Raw genomic sequence first — 24,535 nt, 5'->3', positions numbered from 1 at the left:
GTTGAATTCCTTATACCATTTGATAAAATGCACCCCAAAATATGTTAAGTTACAAGCTAAAATAAATAATTAAAAAATCATATTTTATTACATGGTGGTAATTTTTAACAATTTTCATTATTCACCCAAAAAAAGTGAACCCACCGTGGAAGAAAATGTAGGTTTATTTTAGAAAAGTTCAACTAAAATAGTTTTCTAATTACAAAATGTTACAAATAAGCTAATACTTTTTGTCAAATTGAAGAAAATTTATTAAAAATAATTAATTTTTTTCTCTTGTTTAAGGAAATTTCATATGTTGAAAGAAAAAATTGGATTTAAAAATTGTTAAAATGTCTTTAGCGCTATACGAAGTTCATGACAGGTACAATTTTAGTATTCAATTTAAGCAAACTTCTGCCATTTTAGGAAAATATGAACTATTTTATTTTTTAGTAAAATTGTGCACTATATTTGAATACAAATTTTTTTCTTATTTTTAGTTTACGTCATTAAAGTTAACAAAAAATTATTCAAATACGGAACGTTTACTGATATTGCGCAAAATTTAACTAAAATCAACTAATCTTCATGAACTAAAATATAGCCCAGTTGGATTAGAGCTCCTTTTTTCTGGGTGTTGCTTCCATTTTTTCCAGCAAGATATGTTGAAAATTACCTGCGATGAATGAAAAAAGGATAAGTCAAAATGTCCAAACAGCGAATTCAAATGAAATACTCTCTTGTTCCACGTGGTCATAATTTTTATTCACAAAAAAACATTGTATTAAGAACTTCCATCATAAATGTTTATAATATAGTACTTTTGCTTAAAGAAAGTTTAATTTTAATGTATGAACATTTTCATAATAGTAAAACAGTTTGTTGTTCCTTTAATTATTTAATTTCTCTGTACTGTGGAATGATTGATTTAAAAATAGTTTAGTCGTCGACATTTTAAAGAGACTGTTAACAAATTGTTATTATCGGGTTTCCCAAAAATAATCAAGTAACCAAAATAATACTGACATTTTAACTTGGTAGAGGTATATAAATCTTATGGTGTTGTAAAAATGAACTAAAATACAATGTTATAGATGAACTAAAATTTAAGAGAATTATAAACTAGACAAGTAGAAAAAAATCTTAAGGGTAAATCATGGTCAATATTACTACAGTTTAGTTCATTTTCTCATCACAATGAGAAATAAATCAAATTACTGTCTTTCGAATCACCAGCAGTCACTTAAGCAGTAAATGTAAAAAAATATTATATATTATTAAAATATTATTTCAAATTCACGTTTTTCTGCGAAATGTATTTTTACAAATTATGTGTGAAGTCTGTACTCCCTGCCAGGGCTGAGGAGTCGAACCAATTTTGCTCGACTCCGACTCCAGCATTTTTCATCAGCTCGACTCCGGAGTCGACTTCGGGTAATATAACTAATGGTGTTTTCTTTTCTGAAAAAAGTGCTTTGCCTTCATTTTGTCTGTACACTCAAAAAAAAGTGAACTCTCTATTTCACTAAAGCCATATTAACTTTATATTAGTTCATAGAATCATTACGTTTGGAAAAAGTTTATTTCAGTCAAATAATTTTTTGCGTATGTTAGTTAAATTAACTAAAAAACGGAAAAAAGTTATACACAAATAAAGCATAAAGATTTCCTAATTTCGTATTTCTTACAAAATAGTTCATTATTTCTTTAAATTTGTAAATTTTACCAAAAATGTGTCCATCATGAACTTCGTATGTCACTAAAGACATTCTTGAAATTTTGAACTCCAAGATTTCTCTTAAAACTACAAAATTTTCTTTAACTACTGAAAAAATTTAGTTATGTCTAATAAATTTTCTTGAATTTGTCGAAAAATATTTACTTATTTTTGCCATATCGGAGTGATGCCAGCGCTTGTAATACCGTTTAGTTAAAATTTTCTAAAAAGTTCCAAATTTTCTAAAATTAATCGAAAGTTATCTTTCCTGGTGGGTTCACTGTTTTTTCAGTGTACAGAATGCGCATTTTTAAAATGTTAACAGCAACCTAAAAAAATGCTATCATTTCAGCGGGCAGAAAAGAATTCAAAGAATGAAACAGGACAATCGCAGCACTCTCGTTTGTTGGCAGTGCTGAAAATGCCCGTAATTTGCCTCTATGCGTGGCGCTATTTTCACAACAGAATTCGAAGCCTTTACGCACTTTTGCCAGTTTTTTTTAGAAAAAAAACCTAAAAAAATGCAAAAAAAAGTGCGCATTTTTAGCAAGAAAAGAAAACGCCATAAATCTCATTTTAATACCACTAATTTGTAGTTCTATTGTGGGGGTACTGTAAGTGGATCGATATAAAGTATCGTATTTATTTATGTGTGCAAAAAAGTTCTTAATTTCACATTATATGCCAATAAATAAAATAATGATATAAATACCCATCATAATATGAGAAGATACCAACAGTATATGTATTTGTGGACCAAAATTATTGATACTATCTCAAATCCTTTAAATTTGTTGCGAGCTATATAAAGGTTTATATTCCCATATGCATGAATTTGAATCTGAATCGATTTTGACGAAATTGTATATACTTCTACAAAACCTATGTACTTAAAATTTAAATCTAACGTTGTGGAACGTAACAAATTTTTAACAAAAAATAAAAATGCAAGGAAAGTCTAAAGTCGGGCGGGCCGATTATAATATACTCTGCACAACTTTGTATTTAGATCTATATTTTGATAAAATCTCAAATCAGACTAGCAGAATAAAATCTCAAATCAGACTAGCAAACAAAATTTTGCAAAATTTTCTATAGAAATAAAATTTTGCAAAATATTCTATAGAAACAAAATTTTGACTAAATTTTCTATAGAAATAAAATTTTGACTAAATTTTATATAGAAAAAAATATTTCTATAGTAATAAAATTTTGAATACAGTTTTTATAGAAATACAATTTTGACAAAATTTGCTACAGAAAAAAAAAAAATTGACAACATTTTTTATAGAAATAACAATTTGACAAAATTTGCTATGAAAAACCACTTTGAAAAAATTTTCGTTCAATATCCACATATGTATATAGCCTTAAAATAAAATTAAAAAAAAAATAATTTCGATTGTTCGAAATATTTCAAATAAATTAATATGGGCTTAAAATGGATCGATTCAGCCCATCTGTTAGTCTAACATTCTAGGAAACATAAAAAGATAACCGTAACCGTAAAGTTGATTTTCATTTACAATCATGCTGTACATTTATCGAATGAATAATGGAATGGAAACTAATTTGCGTAAAAACTTGCTTAATTACAAAAATGTGAAGTGTTTTAAAAAAATTTGGTTTAGCCGGAGTCGGAGTCGAGCAAAAAAAAAAACAAATTTTCCAAAAAAATATTTACGTTTGATATAAAATCATCGCAGCCATCTTGGGAGAAAATTTCAGAGGATCCAACATATTTAGGAATTTCGAAGTCTGCAGACAATAACGACTACGCTATGGAGTTTATGCAAATTTACCTAGTGATAAAATATGGGCAACTATTTTCGAAAAATGTGACTGTTTCTGCTTGCCCCGATAAATCCCGGAATTTAAGGCGCAATGTCCCGGATTTCGGCAACCATCATTTGGCAACCTTAGGTTTAATATTTAGAGAGTTAAGCTGAGTACTATGTTCAGTTTTCAAGCTGAAAACCAGCTTATTTTCACGGTTACTTTTTTTAATCTCGAAATATTAAATGGTTCGCAATCAATACATTGGATCTTTTCCATCCATAATTTGAAGAGACTTGGTAAAAATGTTATCGTCTTCATATATACTTTTGCGCTTTTAATTTAGTGTTTTGGTGAAAAACTCGAACATAGTACTCACCTTTATATACAAATTGTATACGAACACAATTAAAAAATCAAATCAGAACTCACAACGTGTTTGCCCGTCTCCATTAATTTCATTTGTATTTCAACTTAAAAAATACACATATGGCATCACCAATTTCAATTTGTACCACATATGAAAGAGATGTGTGAGGAAGAGTTTTTCGTTTAAATTAGCTCGAAAAGATCCTATTTTTCAGTTCTCATTCGTTTTTACAAAGTGCTGAGCCGGAGCTTCGGAGCCATTTCGAACACTGCGAAGAAGTTTTTCAACTTGTAAAAACTACATAATAAGAAAATAAAAGTGTAACAAAAAATACTGATAAAAATAAAAAGTGAAATTGGAAAAAATAGTTTTTATTTATTTTTTTTTTAATTTCTCCATCGAAATGAACTTCCACACAACTTCTAAAGCAATGCAAAGGATCCAAAAATGGAGTGCTTCCGTCCTATGACATGTTCATGTAAAATTCAATGGAGATGATCCAAGTGTACACTACTTCCGGATCACTAATTGGGGATCCAAACTACTTTTTTGTAAGCTCGTTTTTTGCTGGGTAGTTTAGTTTTTCTGTGCTTTGGATAGAAGTTTCAGACAAACAAATATTATTTATTTTCGTTGTAAGGAAGTTTGTTGCGAAGAAATGTACCTTTGTAAAATAAATATATGTGCAAAAATTGTTTCATTACTCTTTTGGACGAAAATAACGGTACTTAAAATTTTTCTTTTTAACGATGTTTAGGTGACTCTATGCTATGATTATGATTAGCAATTTTGTTGCTAGACACCAATTCGATGTACCGTTATATGAAATTTGTAATGAAAGTTAGAAGTTCAGTAGAAAATAGTTATATGTGCATTCATTTGCATCTTTTTCGCTGAAGTGTGCATATGCTCATTACAGTTTCGTTGTGAATAATAAATATATATATAATGGGTGAGTTACATTTTTGTTCTTTTTATGTATTCAGAAGAAATTTAGAGCAAAGTTTTAATCTTTAGTGAAAAATGCCTCGAGGAAGTGAACTTTCAGAGAAGAACGCCGAAAAATTATCGGCTGGCAAAAAAATTGGAGAAATTGCGACAAATCGACACCACAATACGATTATCAATTTAAAAAAAAAATCCCACAAACTATGGTTGTGCTAAACGCAGTGGGCACTGCCAATGAAAATATGAGCTGCAGACAATGAATGAAAATGAAATTCCTAAACCGCGGTTAACACAACACCATAAAAATGCTCGTATTTCTTTTGCTGAAAAAAAAGAATGAAGTTCAATTTATGTATGCTCTCTTTTCCCATAAACAGTTTACTTTTTGTATTGTACGTTTTAAGAGAATTTTCATTTCTGAGTTTGTAGTTTCTCTTTGGGGGGAAAGAATCCAATTCATCGTGAGGAACAAAAACATTATGCGACATTAAAGTCAGACTACGTTTACAAACACGTATTGTTATGGCGTATGCGCAAGCGTTAAAATTAATCAATTTATCCCGGGTTGCCATTCACATACTTGTTAATTTGTAATATTCTTAACAATCTCCCTGAATATAAGGTTGTTCAAAAAGCATTGCGAGGTTATTGGTAGAATATTCCTTAGTGTAATATTTTTAGTTCATATGTAATTAAATTTATATAAATATATATATATATATATATAGATATAGATATGTATATATATATATATATATATATATATATATATATATATATATATATATATATATATATATATATATATATATATATATATATATATATATATATATATATATATCACTCAAAAAAGAATCGCAGATGAGGTATATTAACACTAAAACTGATCAAAAAACGATTCAACAAAGACTTTAATGCTACTAGAAAATGAGTCGAAAAAGACTGTAAAATAATATAGAAGAAGACTCACAAATGATGTATAAAGAAGAGTCGCAGATAGTCACGTTTTTCTCCCGACAAAAGGGTATTTTATGTTCATAAAATGATATATATATATATATATATACATATATATATATATATAACTCAAAAAAGAATCGCAGATGAGGTATATTAACACTAAAACTGATCAAAACACGATTCAAAAAAGACTTTAATGCTACTAGAAAATGAGTCGAAAAAGACTGTAAAATAATATAGAAGAAGACTCACAAATAATGTATAAAGAAGAGTCGCAGATAGTCACGTTTTTCTCCCGACAAAAGGGTATTTTATGTTCATAAAATGATAACATGATATATATATATATATATATATATATATATATATATATATATATATATATATATATATATATATATATATATATATATATATATATATATATATATATATATATATATATATATATATATATATAACTAAAAAAAGAATCGCAGATGAGGTATATTAACACTAAAACTGATCAAAAAACGATTCACGATTCATATAGTCACGTTTTTCTCCCGACAAAAGGGTATTTTATGTTCATAAAATGAGCCCATATTCTGCCTTTTTAATCGTCAAGTAGACTCGAAAAAGACTCGAAAGTGCTTAAAAAACGAGAAAAATGCTAGCTCGATCGAGCCACTACACGCTCACAAAAAATCGCTTCTGTAACATATACTCCCAAACATATTTTGCTTCAAGCATATAAATTTTTGGCTATTGCCCAAACATTTATATGTTTGATCTCTTCCAATATATAATATGTTTGAAAGCATATTGGTCTAAACAATATATGTTTGGGTAGTCAATTTCCAAACATTTTGTATTTTTGCATCCAAATTCAATAATGTTGTCTTCCAAAAAACAATATGTTATTATGTGAACATATAATATGTTTGGAAGCATTTTGCACCCAAAAATATTATATGCGTAAAAAAATTCTCCCAAACAATATTGTGCTCAAAATTTTATTTATTTATTTATATATTTACAATCATAATGAATTATGAAAATAAACAGGTAATATAGGTGCTAACAACATAGGTTTTCGACCTGAATGCTCAAAATTTTGTTTCTGCCCAATTATATATTCCCCCACATCTTTCTCACTTCCACGAGATTTTTTAGTTCTTAGCACATTTTCTGTAATACAAACATTGTAGAAGAAACTATTCAATTGTATGATTTTTTTTTTTTTATTTTAATTTTACCTTTTGCCGGACGGGGATTCGAACAGCGGACCACACAGTTTGTAAGGATCAAAGAAGTAGCTGATCAATTGCCCAAGGAAAAATAAAATGTTAATTTTGTAATAACAAGCAACAACCATCAACTTAATTCAATATCGCTCCCTGTTAAATAGCGCTCCAAGCTACTAAACACATATATGTTTATAGGCTATTTCTAAATTAATATATTTTTGCATCCAAGCATATTATATTTAAAAACATTTTATGTCCCAAACATAATATGTTCTAACATATTAACATATATGTCCCAAACATGTTATGCTAGTTTATGAACATTATATGCTTGCACTTAAAAATATTGTGTTTAAAAATTTGTTTTCCAAACATATAATGTTTATAGCCAAACATATGAAAAACAGTCTTTTTCATCCGTGTAGTTGCCATGTATATGTAATCATTTCGTGACATTTTGCGATGTTGCCAATGCATTTCGATGAAATAAACGCGAAAGAGTTCCAAAATGGCTGTTTTTTCTTTCAAAATATATTGTCAACACTATCATTTTTCAACGCGAAACAATGATTGATTTTTTCACACCAACAAACAGAGTACCGGCCTTAAGATAGGTATAGTGACAGCCCGATATTTCAGGCTCACTGAGAATATTCAGTCCATTGTGATACCACAGTGGTGAACATCTCTCTTATCACTGTGTGCTGCCCGATTCTATGTTAAGCTCAATGACAAGGGATCTCCTTTTTATAGCCGAGTCCGAACGGCGTTCCACATTGCAGTGAAACCACTTAGAGAAGCTTTGAAACACTCAGAAATGTCACCAGTATTACTTAGGTGGGATAATCCACGGCTGAAAAACTTTTTGATGTTTGGTCGAAACTGGGTTTGAACCCACGACCCAGTGTATGCAAGGCGGGCATGCTAACCATTGCAGCACGGTAGCTCCATGTTGCATTTGGTTTGTACCCAACTGCGCTCCACATTTTGATATAGCCCTATAAAGCCCGATCTCATAATTTGACTTCTTGGGCTTCTAGACCGATTTGAATTTCGGACCTTTCTCGGACATTATGTCCGATTTTGTTCGGAGAAATTCGGACGATTGTCGGACACTTTGTCCGACTTTCTACCGAGAAGCTCGGACTTTTGTCGGACAATTAAAAATATGATTCAAAGTTATTTAAAAAGATTTAAAACTAATATTTTATTTCAAAGTTATTTAAAAAGATTTTAAACTAAAATTATATTTCAAAGTTATTAAAAATCTATGTTATGCTAAGAGATCAATGTTTGTTTTGAAACGTATTACAATTCATTTTTTAAAGTCAATTCAATACGCATAAATAGCGGTTAAATATAATGTAACCTAATATTGTTAAAAAATATATACATTATAGTTCGGCAATCCTTCTCTTATTTCTTTTATTCAGTCGATATTTTGCTGCATTGAAAAAAACCTTCATATTTAATTCAATAGTAGAGTTCGACGTTTGAGGAATTCTTTCAAATGTGTCATCTAAAAAATAAATTTATAATCATTAAAATAATAATAATAACAATAGCGCTATTTTAAATACCTTTAAGCAACTTTATAAAATAGAAATCCTTGACAGGTATGTTGTTGTTCGTATTTGACCAAGAAAATTTTGAAGCAATGTTGTCGTCTTTAAATATAAGTTTTTTATTTTTTTTTAGAACACCGTTATGATATTGTTATTTACTATTTTAACACTTCACTTTGCCACTATTTTGTTTATCACTCACCGTTTTATTTGTACGATCTGTTCCGCGCGATATTACAATAGAAACTAACAATGGAATGCAAAAATAATAACAAAATGCAAAAACAAAAATTCCCTCCGAACTTTGGCAGAGGTTTTCGGTCAAATCTCGGTTGACAAAATTCCTTTCAGAGATTCTGCCGACTACGTCGGTTAGTTCTCGTACAAAAAAATATCAGAGATTGTGCAGACAAAGTCGGATAAACCTCGGAAGAAATAACAGATTTTCGGCTAAATATCTGATATAATACCAGAGATTTAGCAGACGTTTTCGGACGTCCGACACGTCGGACATAATTGCTCGCTGGGTATTTACAGGTTTGGTTTAGGGTAGGGTTGCCGAAATCCGGGATATGTCGGGGCAAGCAAAAACAGTCACATTTTTCGAAAATAGGAATTTCGATACTAGGAATTTGGATATCACCGTGGACATGGTTTTGTGTATATTTCGCATCAGAGTTGGGGATTGTTACAGTGTGACTAAAGAGTCTGGTAGTGATAGAAATAAAATTGAACTTTGAAATGTTGGCAGGGAGTACAGACTTCACATATAATTTGTAAAAATGCATTTCTCAGAAAAACGTGAATTTGAAATACTATTTTAATAATATATATTTTTTTACATTTACTGCTTAAGTGACAGCTGGTGATTCGGTGATTCGAAAGACAGTAATTGATTTATTTTTAATAGTAATGAGATTGAATGAAGTGGTACAAAATACGAAATTACCGGGGACAGCTAATTGAAAATGAAAAAGTCTCCATAGACATTTTATATAGTGAAAATTATAACTTACTTGCTTACTGTAGTTATATACAAACAAATTGTGACTTTCTTGTATTTATTCTAGCTAAACTTGTTTTCTTACATGTTTTAGTCCGTCCCGACTTGGTTACCCAGTACCAAGAGAGCAGGCCTAAAATGTTTGTTCTATTGTTGCCATGGTAGTTTTTTTGGTTTTGCAATAATTGTGAATCATGAAAAATACATGGTAATCCTTATCTCCTTTAGTTCGCTCTCTTTCTTTTTCTCTCTTCCTTAAAATTTGCCAGAATTATATACGGAAACAAGTTACATAGTTACATTATTTCTCGCGCTGAGTAAAATCTCTATTACGGGTTCAGTCGCAATTCAGACGTAAGTGAGCTGTTCGAACGCATAAACGTTTTGTTGTATAAAACGCTTGGTATCCGAAGAACTTACCACCCAATTTAAAGTTTAAACCTATTAAAGAAGAACATAAAAAAGAAGGAAAGAAAAAAATCTTGTGAATGGCCTACTTTTTGGCAAATATTTAAACAGTGAAGTGTCTTACAATCATGAAATGAGGGCACCAAATTAAGCCTCTTAACACTAGTGAAAGTATATTTAGGTGACGATCTGATGTCGATTTTCTTGTTAGAACGGTATGGATTCAGTAAATTTTCCTGGATATTTTATACTCGAAATCTTTGATCCTATTTGATACATCATATAGGAAATACACACACACATATATAGAAAAACTACCGACTCACAAACTCCAAGGATTGCACGAAAGGGTATGTACGTAGGTAGGACACATTACTCTGCAAGTGGAAACGGGTCCACACGCACATACCTTTGCACATGTTCCCTACTGGAGTAGAGTTTTGTGATTTGTATACCCGGGGTTATATGTGTGTGCGTGTATAAGTTAAACTTATATATTTTATATAGTTTGGTAAATTGTTAAAAAATCGACCGAAAAGTAAAATCAATTTTTACATCAAATTGGTGTTTCAACTTTAGATGGACTTGTTTTTATTTTTGCTTGTCAATGAAAAGTTAAAAGTGAATTCGACTTAAGATTCCCTTGCGAAATTGTTGTTATTATTTTTTAGTTGTATATAGTTGTGGAAACTCAGAATGATTTCACGTGACGTTCGCATTGACATGGCCACTAAGAGATTATTATATTCGATTTCGCTAGAAGTTGTGTCCTCATCCACTTATCACGTATCCTTCCATATATTGGGCCATAAATACCTACCTGAATTACGAGTAAGCGTTTGTCGCTGTGTGTCGGTTTATATGTTTGGGTGTATTTGTTGTGTCATATCATGGCATGCCACAGCCAACTAGCACGACGTCTAACATTCGCAATTTAATTCTCTCGTTGTCGTGTTGGCCGCCGTCGTGGTTCTTTTTGTCGTCGTGGTGCCGTGTCATACTCCTCGTTTTAATGTCAGTAGTTTACCATCTCTACAAATGCCAGCTCGCTTCTCGTGGCCTCGGCCCCAGGACATGAATACAACAATGGTTATAGTTTAATTTAGTTTTCTTTGTTTCCATTGATGTTCCATTCGTTAGAAGGGTCTTTTCCCAAAGTATGATTCATAAAAAACACAGAAGTAATACCGACAATGTACCATGCATGCAACAATAGTGGAAGGGAGGGACAATGAAAGAAATGTAAATAAAAACAAAAACCAACTAAAATATTACTAAACCAAACACGCTCACGTATACACACACCATGCAAACAGTTGGTAGTGTGTTTTACAGTGACTAAATTTAATCTGTCTAAATCGACATAGCTAATGTTTCAATAACATCCATTGAGAGTACATGTGCTAAGAAACCAACAAGCGTTGTACATTTCTGTACTTTTTGGACAACGACCCTACTCCTCGGGGATACTATCTACTAATAGGACAATTGCTCCCAAAAAACTCGAAAAGATGTCATCGCATATGAAGTTTTATTTTCCATGGCGAAACTTCTCAGACACACTATCGCTAGAAAATGTTTGTAGGGAAAGTAACAGTCCATACTCATGGGTACGTTTTAGGGCTGTCATTCGAGATTGATTTTTATAAGTAACTTCTTAAAAATATCAGGGCACCAAATTTTTATCAGATGAACGCGATGTTGTCATATTGTCGACGGAGATTTTATCATTGTTTTTTATTTTATGGGGCAAGAATTCCATTTCACATGAACTCATTGTTCAAAGGAGGACTTTATCGTTTACTACGATTTTTGATGAAATTGTGCTTTTTATACCCTGCGCCACACTGTGGAACAGGGTATTATAAGTTAGTGCATATGTTTGCAACACCCAGAAGAAGACGAGATAGACACATGGTGTCTTTGGCAAAAATGCTCAGGGTGGGCTCCTGAGTCTATATAGCCATGTCCGTCTGTCCGTGAACACATTTTTGTAATCAAAGTCTAGGTCGCAGTTTTAGTCCAATCGACTTCAAATTTGGCACAAATATGTGTTTTGGCTCAGAATAAAACCCTATTGATTTTGGAAGAAATCGGTTCAGATTTAGATATAGCTCCCATATATATCTTTCGTCCGATATGCACTTATATGGAGCCAGAAGCCAGAGTTTTATCCCGATTTGCTTGAAATTTTGCACGAAGAGTACAATTGGTAGTATAGTCGAGTGTGCAAAATTTGATTGAAATCGGTTCAGATTTAGATATAGCTCCCATATATATCTTTTGCCCGATATGGACTTATATGGCCCCAGAAGCCAGAGTTTAGGCCCGATTTGGTTGAAATTTTGCACATGGAGTATAATTAGTAGTGTATCCAAGTGTGCTAAATGTTATCGAAATCGGTTCAGATTTAGATATAGCTCCCATATATATCTTTCGCCCGATATTGACTAATATGGTCCTAGAACTCTGGCTTCAATTTCAAACTCTGGCCCAATTTGGTTGTAGTCATGTGTGCCAAATTTGGTTGAAATCGGTTCAGATTGAGATATTGCTCCCATATATATCTTTCGCCCGATATGGACTAATATGGTCCTAGAAGCCAGAGGTTTGGCCCAATTTGATTGAAATTTTGCACTAGGAGTACAATTGGTAGTGTAGTCAAGTGTGCCAAATTTGATTGAAATCGGTTCAGATTTAGATATAGCTCCCATATATAGCTTTCGCCCGATTTACACTCATATGACCACAGAGGCCAATTTTTTACTGCGATTTAGTTGAAATTTTGCACAGGGAGTATAATAAGCATTGTTGCTATGCGTGCCAAATTTGGTTGAAATCGGTTCAGATTTAGATATAGCTCCCATATATATCTTTCGCCCGATATGCACTTATATGGACCCAGAAGCCAGAGTTTTATCCCGATTAGCTTGAAATTTTGCACAAGGTGTACAATTGGTAGTATAGTTATGTGTGCCAAATTTGATTGAAATCGGTTCAGATTTAGATATAGCTTCCATATATAGCTTTCGCCCGATATGGACTTATATGGCCCCAGAAGCCAGAGTTTTGGCCCAATTTGGTTGAAATTTTGCACTAGGAGTACAATTAGTAATATAATCATGTGTGCCAAATTTGATTGAAATCGGTTCAGATTTAGCTGTATATGTTTTTCTGATTTCGACAAAAATGGTCGAAATACGATCATTTCCCTTTTAAAATCGCCTCTTCTTAGTCGAAAAGTTGTAAAAATTACTCTAATTTTCTACTTCTAATACATATATATCGAGCGATAAATCATAAATAAAAGTTTGTGAAGTTTCCTTAAAATTGCTTCATATTTAAATCTTTCCCATATTTATACCCTTCACCACTACTGTGGTACAGGGTATAATAAGTTTGTGCATTTGTATGTAACGCCAAGAAGGAGTAATCATAGACCACCCTTTTAGTATACGGATCGGCTTAGAATTAAATTCTGAGTCGATTTAGCCATGTCCGTCTGTCTGTCTGTCCGTCTGTCCGTCAGTCCGTCTGTCTGTCTGTCTGTCTGTCTGTCTGTTGATGTATTTTTGTGTGCAAAGTACAGCTCGCAGTTTTAGTCCGATTGTCCTAAAATTTGGTATAGGGTCCTGTTTCGGCTCAAAGACGATCCCTATTGATTTTGGAAAAAATCGGTTCAGATTTAGATATAGCTGCCATATATATTTTTCACCGATCTGGTCATAATTGGCGTGTATATCAACCGATCTTCCTCAAATTCCGTACATCCGAATATTTTATGAGTCTCGAAAAACTTGCAAAATATCAGCAAAATCGGTCCAGATTTAGATATAGCTCCCATATATAGCTTTCGCCCGATTTACACTCATTTGCCCACAGAGGCCAATTTTTTGCTCCGATTTAGTTGAAATTTTGCATAGGGAGTAGAATTAGCGTTGTAACTATGTGTGCCAAATTTGCTTGAAATCGGTTCAGATTTGGATATATCTCCCATATAAAGCTTTCGCCCGATTTACACTCATATGACCACAGAGGCCAATTTTTTGCTCCGATTTAGTTGAAATTTTGCATAGGGAGTAGAATTAGCGTTGTAACTATGCGTGCCAAATTTGCTTGAAATCGGTTCAGATTTGGATATATCTCCCATATGAAGCTTTCGCCCGATTTACACTCATATGACCACAGAGGCCAATTTTTAACTCCGATTTAGTTGAAATTTTGCACAGGGAGTAGAATTAGCATTGTAGCTATGCGTGCCAAATTTGGATGAAATCGGTTCAGATTTAGATATAGCTCCCATATATATGTTTTTCTGATTTCGACAAAAATGGTCAAAATACCAACATTTTCCTTGTAAAATCGCCACTGCTTAGTCGAAAAGTTGTAAAAGTTACTCTAATTTTCCTAAACTTGTAATACATATATATCGAGCGATAAATCATAAATAAACTTTTTTCGAAGTTTCCTTAAAATTGCTTCAGATTTAAACGTTTCCCATATTTTTATTTTTTTACTAACATTGTGTTCCACCCTAGTGCATTAGCCGACTTAAATTTTGAGTCTATAGATTTTGTAGAAGTCTATCAAATTCTTCCAGATCGAGTGATATTTAAATGTATGTATTTGGGACAAACCTTTATATATAGCCCCCAACACATTTGACGGATGTGATATGGTATCGAAAATTTAGATCTACAAAGTGGTGCAGGGTATAATATAGTCGGTCCCGCCCGACTTTAGACTTTCCTTACTGGTTTTTTACTATCATTGTGCTTCACCCTAGTGCATTAGCCGACTTAAATTTTGAGTCTATAGAATTTGTAGAAGTCTATCAAATTCTAGATCGAGTGATATCTAAATGTATGTATTTGGGACAAACCTTTATATATAGCCCCCAACACATTTGACGGATGTGATATGGTATCGAAAATTTAGATCTACAAAGTGGTGCAGGGTATAATATAGTCGGCCCCGCCCGACTTTAGACTTTCCTTACTTGTTATAGTATACCTCATGTACAATAAATGTTTATTAACTCAATTTGTCGGGTATGAAATCTAAGGGCCGTTTGCACTGAATGGAGACTACAATTTATTAATAAATAATGCTAAAAAGTCACCAAATTTAACAAATTGGAATTAGTTTTTCGGGATCCCGAAAAATTCCAGAAAATCCCGGGATTCTAGATTAATCCCGTCCCGAAAATCCAGGGATTTTGGGACGGGACTTATCCCGGGTGACAGCCCTAGTGCGTAAGAATGTTTCCAGCACTGTCGAACCTAAGGGATTAACACACAGTTCTTACCTCCATGATTTAGTGTTAAACCAATTAATTAATATTTCATTAAATATTGAATGTGTTTATTAATCAAAAAATGGCAAAAATAACTTATTAAAAGCTAAGAAGCAACATAAAACATTCACTTTGGAATGAAATTGAATCCTGATACTGACACACCAAATAGATGAAATGCATTCCGAAGAATAAGTTCGAAAAATTTCAAGTAAAACGGATGGTTAAGTTCGGCCTGAGCTCATATGGGTTTGAACCATTTATTTCTACTGTAAATTATGTACAACAATCTAAAGATCGGACTAAAATGAGTTATTATAATTTATTCACGCTCGTTTATGCAGCAGCAAGTAAAGCATCTTACATTACCCACCAGTATGGAAAGCATACTGTCATATCCACCACTTTCTCCGAATATGTGTTATTCTGCGTGCACTTTGCACGTTGTTATTTGAGCTTGCGCATTTACTTCTGTTCCTTTGTTAAAATATAGCAGGATTTTTTGACATTTAAAAATTAATTCATCATTTCATTCATTCCCTGAATGAGCTCTGAATTGGCCCTTTCACACTTTATGTTAATGACTCTCCAACATGTCCTTGTTCATAAAACGTGTGTGACAATAAGATCGGTAGCAAACATAAAGAATTTTATTGTACACTGCCGGAAGAGTTTTCTATTTCTACTAACCTTTATTATGACCCCACTCAATTAAATTACATCCACGGCTTTGTAATCGACAAACTATTGAACCTTGAAATAATCCACTATATTCGATGGTAAATTTGAAGGGCTTCTATTGACCCTTCAACGTCAACTTTGCCCTATTACTTTGTGGCGATGTATCTGATAAATTAATGCGCACTTTATCTTTCTTTCTTAATCTGTATATGCATTTATCACCCAATACTAATCAAGTATATGGTAAATATATGAAAAATTGAAAATCTTTTTTTGTGGAAATAAGAAAGCTTTCACTAAAAAAAATCCGTTAAAAGTTTTTGCGTCTGTGAGGGGAACAGTAGCTTATCGTACAGAACAACCCCTACAGGAACAATTCCCCACAAGCCTTTCATGTGAAACCCAGAACATACCCGATTACTATAACTAGTGCTAACAAATTCGAAAATTTGTGGATCAAATAATGCTAAAAATGCCAAATTATCATTTGAAAAAGAACTAAAAAATGCAAGCTAACCGATTTGAACTTCCTTGAATGACAATATAATATTAAAAGTCGATTATACTTGTGCAATTAAACGTAGAATTGTTATAAAAGTGAATTTCTTTTGCTGCGCATTGTAGCTTTAATCATTTGAGCGTTTTATTTATTCAAATTTATGAAGACATCTGACAAGTAGTTTTTCAAAATTCATGGCTAGCTTATGGGGTGCATAGCAATGATCATTGACATGGTTGTCATTGTATTCTTTATATTGGTCCATAGTTGCTATTGTTGTTATTTCCTCAGGCAAATTTTCTACATCACACATCCTACCTGCAGATGTTTAAAGCAATTGTGTACCCCATACGTAATAAATACAGTATCCATTGTATCCTAGGACTAAATGCATCCTTGTGTATACACAAGGCAAACTTGTCATCAAATACCTTTCACACCGAGTATATGTATTTACGCATTGCTTTGGATCCAGTCATACACACAAAAAATTTTTCTCTGATTCAATCACCAAATTAATTGATCCAATTAATTTTTTAATTGAAATGTCTTCAATCACGAAAATGATAGTATCAATCACAGTTTTAATTGGGCATAGAAAAAATTCTTGATTAAAAAATTAATTGATTTTTTCAGCAAAATTCAATTAATTTTTTAATTGATTCAATTAAAAATTTAATTGATGTTGATTGCAAAACGCAATTAATTTATTAAAGTAACTATTTTTAAAAAGGTAACTATTTTTAATTACTTAGTTAGATTGGCTTAGAGTTTTTATTTGGATTAACAAATGATTGTTTGAAATACATTTTTAATTAAAAAAGTAAAAAAAAATCAGCACTTTTTTAACTGAATTAGTCTTCCGAATTTGATTAAAAAGTTAATTGTATCAATTAATTTTTTAATTAAACATTTTAAAAATTTCAATCATTGACTTAATTAACTTAATGTTTCTATCATGATTAAAAAGTTAATTGTATCAATTAATTTATTAATTGAAAAAATTTTCAACTTCAATTAACTTTTTAATTGGAAATATTTTGGTGATATTTTTTTCTGTGTATGCGTACACAGAATCCATCCATATATAGTACAATTTCAATTTAGTAGTCAACTTAAAAAAACATATCGAGTTGCCAGATGTGTACACTGTTTACATGTTAAATGCTGTATCACAAATCTTGTTTTCGTTTAGTACAGGGACTTAAAGAAAATCGAGTACATGTCCAAAGTTGTGCAACACAGGCATCAGCTGTTTGAAATCAATCACAGAAAACAAGTGAAATCTTACATTTAATCTATGAAGTGAAATGGTAATAAAAAATATTCATCGACAAATTAATCACCAATGTTATTATTGTCAAATAAATTCCACTTACCCACTGCAATTTATTTGACAATAATAACATTGGAAGTTCTTCCAAAGGAACAACTTTAAAAGCACTTCCAGAAGATGCACTCCCAATGATGTTCTTTATTTTAACTACCCAGGAAGTTATTTTAATTCAATTTTTATAACTTGGTTTTTTTCATACTTTTAATGGATAGTTTTAACTTTTTTTGTTTCAAATAGGTTTAAAACAGACTAAGAATTCATAAAATGGTACAAATCATTTAAATTTTGTCGAAAAAGTGCTAAATCCAATCTGAAAAAATTGTGAATTTTCGAAAATATTTGAGGTCAAACGTTTCCGACAAGCGTTAGAATCCATTAAAAATTATGAAATTTATTTATTTGAAAAAATATCACAGAATTTTTTAATTTACATCCAAAACATTGAACTCGGATCACACCTAAAGAAGTGATGCAAATTCAGTGCAACGGCTGTTGAAATGGAGGACTTCCGTCCTATGACAAGACCATGTTAAATTCATCGCTTCTGCCTCAATTTTGCATCACTTCCGGATCCAAAAAGAAAATTTTCATTACTTTTTTGGCGACGCTTTTTTGCTGGGTAGTGAAATAATCGATTAAAATTACCTTCTGATACGAACTATTCCCTAACGTCTGCCCATCTGCGCGGAAACAATTTAAACTTTTGGAAAAATGTTTTTCCTTTGTTACAGTTCTTGGTATTTCTCGAATAGACTGCAGAATTATAAATTGTATTCTATGTTTCTAAATTGTTTGTGTTTCATAAAAGAAATTGATACGAAAACCATATGAAACTGAGAGAAATTTGGACCAGCTTCTCTTTAATTGCTTTTACATCTTTCACATACAAGTTGTATCCTATTTGCGGAAATTGGAGTCTAGACGAGAAATTTTAGATTCCTTATAGAATCTACACAACAATGGTTCCATGCAAACAATATTGCTAAATGGGAAACTGTTCTTCGGCATATATATTTCTTATACATGTCCAAATACATGTCCTACACTGAAAAAACAGTGAACCCTTTCCCATTGCAAAATGAACTAAACTGTAGTAATATTGACCATGATTTAGTCCTTAAGATTTTTTTAAACTTGTCTAGTTTATAATTCTCTTAAATTTTAGTTCATCTATAACATTGTAGTTTAGTTCATTTTTACAACACCATACGATTTATATACCCCTACCAAGTTAAAAAGTCAGTATTATTTTGTTTTACTTGCTTATTTTGTGGAAAACCCGATAATAAAAATTGGTTTACAGTCTCTTTAAAATGTCGACGATTAAACTATTTTTAAATCAATCATTCCACAGTACAGAGAAATTAAATAATTAAAGGAACAACAAACCGATTTACTATTATGAAAATTTTCATACATTAAAATTAAACTTTCTTTAAGCAAAAGTACGTTATTATAAAAACTTATGATGAAAGTTCTTAATACAATGTTTTTTGTGAATAATAATTATGACCACGTGGAACAGAGAGTAGTTCATTTGAACCCGCTGTTTGGACATTTTGACTTATCCTTTTTTTATTCATCGTAGGTAATTTTTTCACATATCTTGCTGGAAAAAATGGAAACAATAATGAAAATTGTTAAAAATTAACACCATGTAATGAAATATAATTTTAATTCTTCATTTTAGCTTGTAACTTACCATATTTGGGGGCATTTTATCGAATGGTGTAAGGAATTCAACTATTCTGGGCTATTCTGAAATTAAATATTTATTTTTTACATTAAATAAAATTATTAAATAGGTTTCCAAAAAATCTAATGAAAAAAAATATTTTGCATAAAAAACAAATATTCTGGTTAAAAGAAAGTTAAAGAATCCTTACCAATTCACTATTAAATTACAAGCAAAGGAGTACTAACATTTTTTTCAAATTTTTAAGGGGTTATCTGAAATTAAATATTTGTTTTTTACATTAAAATATTACATTGGTTTCCAAAAAAATTGATTAAAGAAATACTAAAATAAGGTATTAAAAACCTATAATTTTGATGATAAAAAGGTCATAAAAACGTAAATATTCTAGTTGAAAGAAAGCCAAATTTTAAAAGAAAACTTACCAATTCTCTATTTTCGAACCCATCTGGAGTTGCTCTGAAATTAGATATTGCTTTTACAACAAAGAAAAACATTAAACTGGTTTCCAAAAAAAAAAAAAAAAATAATAATTAACAAATAATAATATACATAAAAAATATTATTTTTAAAAGAAAGCCATATTAAAAACCAGTAAGGAAAGTCTAAAGTCGGGCGGGACCGACTATATTATACCCTGCACCACTTTGTAGATCTAAATTTTCGATACCATATCACATCCGTCAAATGTGTTGGGGGCTATATATAAAGGTTTGTCCCAAATACATACATTTAAATATCACTCGATCTGGAAGAATTTGATAGACTTCTACAAAATCTATAGACTCAAAATTTAAGTCGGCTAATGCACTAGGGTGGAACACAATGTTAGTAAAAAAATAAAAATATGGGAAACGTTTAAATCTGAAGCAATTTTAAGGAAACTTCGAAAAAAGTTTATTTATTATATTGGCACGCATAGCTACAATGCTAATTCTACTCCCTGTGCAAAATTTCAACTAAATCGGAGTTAAAAATTGGCCTCTGTGGTCATATGAGTGTAAATCGGGCGAAAGCTTCATATGGGAGATATATCCAAATCTGAACCGATTTCAAGCAAATTTGGCACGCATAGTTACAACGCTAATTCTACTCCCTACACTGAAAAAACAGTGAACCCACCAGGAAGAAAACTTTGCGTTAATTTTAGAAAATTTTGAATATTTGTAGAAAATTTTAACTAAACAGTATTACAAACGTTGGCATCGCGCCGATGTCATAAAAATAAGTAAATATTTTTCCACAAATTCAAGAAAATTTATTAGACATAACTAAGTTTTTTCAATTGTTAAAGAAAATTTTGTAGTTTGAAGGAAAAACTTGGAGTTCAAAATTGCAAGAATGTCTTTAGTGACATACGAAGTTCATGATGGACCCAGTTTTGGTAAAATTTACAAATTTAAAGAAATTCTGAACTATTTTGTGGAAGACACGAATTTAGTTTATCTTTATGCTTCATTTGAGTATATCTTTTTCCTCGGTTTTAGTTAATTTAACTAACGTACACAAAAAATTATTAGAGTAAAGGAAACTTTCTCCAAACATAATAATTCCATGAACTAAAATAAAGTTAAATTGGCTTTAGTGAAATAGAGAGTTCATTTTATTTTGAGTGTATGCAAAATTTCAACTAAATCGGAGCAAAAAATTGGCCTCTGTGGTCATATGAGTGTAAATCGGGCGAAAGCTTTATATGGGAGATATATCCAAATCTGAACCGATTTCAAGCAAATTTGGCACACATAGTTACAACGCTAATTCTACTCCCTATGCAAAATTTCAACTAAATCGGAGCAAAAAATTGGCCTCTGTGGGCAAATGAGTGTAAATCGGGCGAAAGCTATATATGGGAGCTATATCTAAATCTGGACCGATTTTGCTGATATTTTGCAAGTTTTTCGAGACTCATAAAATATTCGGATGTACGGAATTTGAGGAAGATCGGTTGATATACACGCCAATTATGACCAGATCGGTGAAAAATATATATGGCAGCTATATCTAAATCTGAACCGATTTTTTCCAAAATAAATAGGGATCGTCTTTGAGCCGAAACAGGACCCTATACCAAATTTTAGGACAATCGGACTAAAACTGCGAGCTGTACTTTGCACACAAAAATACATCAACAGACAGACAGACAGACAGACAGACGGACAGACAGACAGACGGACATGGCTAAATCGACTCAGAATTTAATTCTAAGCCGATCCGTATACTAAAAGGGTGGTCTATGATTACTCCTTCTTGGCGTTACATACAAATGCACAAACTTATTATACCCTGTACCACAGTAGTGGTGAAGGGTATAAACAATACTTACCAATTTATGGCTGAGATATAACAAAGATTTTCCAAATTCATCTGGAATTGAATATTAATTTTTTACATTGAATAATAAAAATTTCAATACACTTTCAATTTCAACATATTTTCCTAAATATTCTTAATAACTTTTCTCGAAACTACCGATAAAATATTAATAACATTCATTTAAAAGGTTTAATAAACAAACACCAATATACATATGTAAATTCCAAAATATTCCATGCCTTTATATTCCCTTGTTGCATATTAAAAGATGCAACAGCCCAAGACAACGCCAACTATACAACTGAAGCATGCCAAACAAAACCAAGCAAAGCCAAAACATTCCTACAACAACAAAAACACATATAATAAACCATCCAAGAATAACAAACACACACACAAACCACTAAATGAACCAAAATAAAAACAACCCCACGCTCATGTATACACAACAAAACTCAAGTAACACATTTTTACATTAATCACATTCCACTATGCCGATAAAGATCTCTGAACTATGCATTAGTTCATCGCATCTGCTGACTATTTACTCTAAGAATAATATTCGTAAAGGCACACCAGTTTATGAACGATGAAACGTTTAACTTAAAATTTGCAAAATTTTCGTGAAATGTTATCTACCATTTTTGACGAAAATGTCTACAAATTTAATTACATGTGAACTAAAAATATTTCATTGGGTAATTTTTTACCAGCAATTATTATCTATAGGAATTGTGAGTAAGAAATTGCTATCCACTTTCAAGTTCATTTTTCGTAAAAAAATATTTTCTCATACAAAAAAATCTTATAGTAAATTGCACTTATATTTTAGAAAATACTTTACATTTCACAAGTAGTTTTATAGCATGACAAACGAATTTTTAACTACCAGTTAAGAAATTTTTTAAGGAAATTTCCATCGTATTTTATAGGCCATGAACTAAACGATTGCTACTTAGAATTTGTAAAATTTCCTTTCGAGTAGTTAATTTTCATTGAAGATACGAAAAATGAACTAAAATTCTGGAAAATTCTTGTAATAAATTATTGTAAAAATCTTCTTAAATTTACGAGACACTTTTTTTTCTGTGTATACATGTATATTTTTGGATATTGCCGAAACATTATGATGTCTGTTTTATGTTAACATATAAAATGTTTGGAAGAACTTTTACACCCAGAAAAAAGTGACCCCTTCTTTAAGTTAAAATGAACTAATTGTGAAGAAAATTGAACTTCGTATAGCGCCAAAGACATTTTTATTTCTTTGAACGATGTGAATTTCGTTGAAATTAGGTAGAATGCATTCCATATATTAGTTAACATTTTCCTATATTTATGTACCACTATACTACAGAATGAAAAAATTTAACTGAATTGAATTCATATATGGAATGATTTTATTGAGCTTTTTTCATTCATTGGGACAAATCTTAGATATTTGTGGTAAACCTTTTTACTTCAAAATTTAGAACTGCTTACCTTCGTTTTTAAATACAATTTTATTTATTTATATAGGCAATTTTTCTTCAATAAAATACACGTTTTATTAATATATTAAATATATTTATTAAGAATCAACAGCATCGACTGGCCTTGAAATATGAGTTTATTATTCCACTATTTCCATGCAAGGCCGTAGCCAGGATTTTAATTCGGGGGGGGTTCAACTTAAAAAAAAAATATTCATATAATCTCATGCGTAGAAAATTTTATTTATGCATAGGTATGTATACAATATTTTTATACCCTAAACTACATAGGGGTTATTATACCCTAAACCACATAGTGGTTAGGGTGTAATAAGTTTGATCTGCCAAAAAATGTGCCTACCAGAAATATTGATTTTAGACCCCATAAAATATGGGGTTTATATGGGATCAAAATCACCTCCTGAGTCGATCTAGCGCTTGGTGTCCGTCCGTCTGTCCATGTATTTGTTGTTCACAGGATTCCGGTCGCAATTATTAACCGATTTTGATGAAATTTGGTACAGGGAGTTTTTTGGCACAAGGACGAACGCTATTGAATTTGGAAGAAATCGGATCAAATTTAGATATAGCTCCCATATATGTATCGCCCGATTTCGACAAATGGGGTCACGTTGTGCTTTTTTCAAACGGATCGTCACCAAATTTGCAAAAGGTAATCTTTTTTACCGCTCTTCAAGTCTTCAAAATTTCATCCAAATCGGTTCAGATTTAGATATAGCTCTCATATATATGTATCGCCCGATTTTCCCAAATTTGGCCACAAAACCCTAATTTATCAACCGATCTTACTCAAAGTTAGCTAAATGTAATCTTCCATAGCATTAACTGTATGTGTAAAAAATCATCGAAATCGGTTCAGATTTAGCTATAGCTCCCATATATATGTACCGCCCGATTTTTCTAAATTCGGCCATAAAACCCTTATTTATCAACCGATCTTACTCAAAGTTGGCTAAATGTAATATTCTATAGCACTAACTATATGTGCGAAATATCATCAAAATCGGTTCAGATTTAGATATAGCTCGCATATATATGTATAGCCCGATTTTCCCAAATTTGGCCATAGAACTAGACTGGCTAGATCCAGTCCACTATAGTACTAACGGTATGTGCAAAATTTCATCAAAATCGGTTCAGATGTAGATATAGCTCCCATATATGTATCGCCCGATTTTGAAAAATTCGCCCCTAATAACCTTATTTTTGACCGTAGAGCCCTCATTTCTTAACTGATCTTTCTCAAATTTTGCACAAGGT

At 31.4% G+C, this 24,535-nt stretch overlaps 1 protein-coding gene across 5 annotated transcripts in view; it reads left to right on the top strand.

Moving 5' to 3' along the window:
* The first annotated feature begins 9,913 nt into the window (after positions 1-9,913).
* The window catches only part of jus (EB domain-containing julius seizure protein), a 140,904-nt gene continuing 126,282 nt past the window's right edge, over positions 9,914-24,535 (top strand). For all 5 annotated transcript variants that reach the window (XR_012720012.1, XR_012720008.1, XM_075298166.1 and 2 more), the window contains exon 1: positions 9,914-10,176. The gene's annotated coding sequence lies outside the window, so the exon portion shown is untranslated. The remainder of the gene's footprint in view (positions 10,177-24,535) is intronic.

The sequence above is a fragment of the Haematobia irritans genome, chromosome 1, assembly GCF_050003625.1.
Source record: "Haematobia irritans isolate KBUSLIRL chromosome 1, ASM5000362v1, whole genome shotgun sequence".
NCBI lineage: Eukaryota > Metazoa > Arthropoda > Insecta > Diptera > Muscidae > Haematobia > Haematobia irritans.
This window is presented reverse-complemented; position numbering and strand designations above follow the sequence as displayed.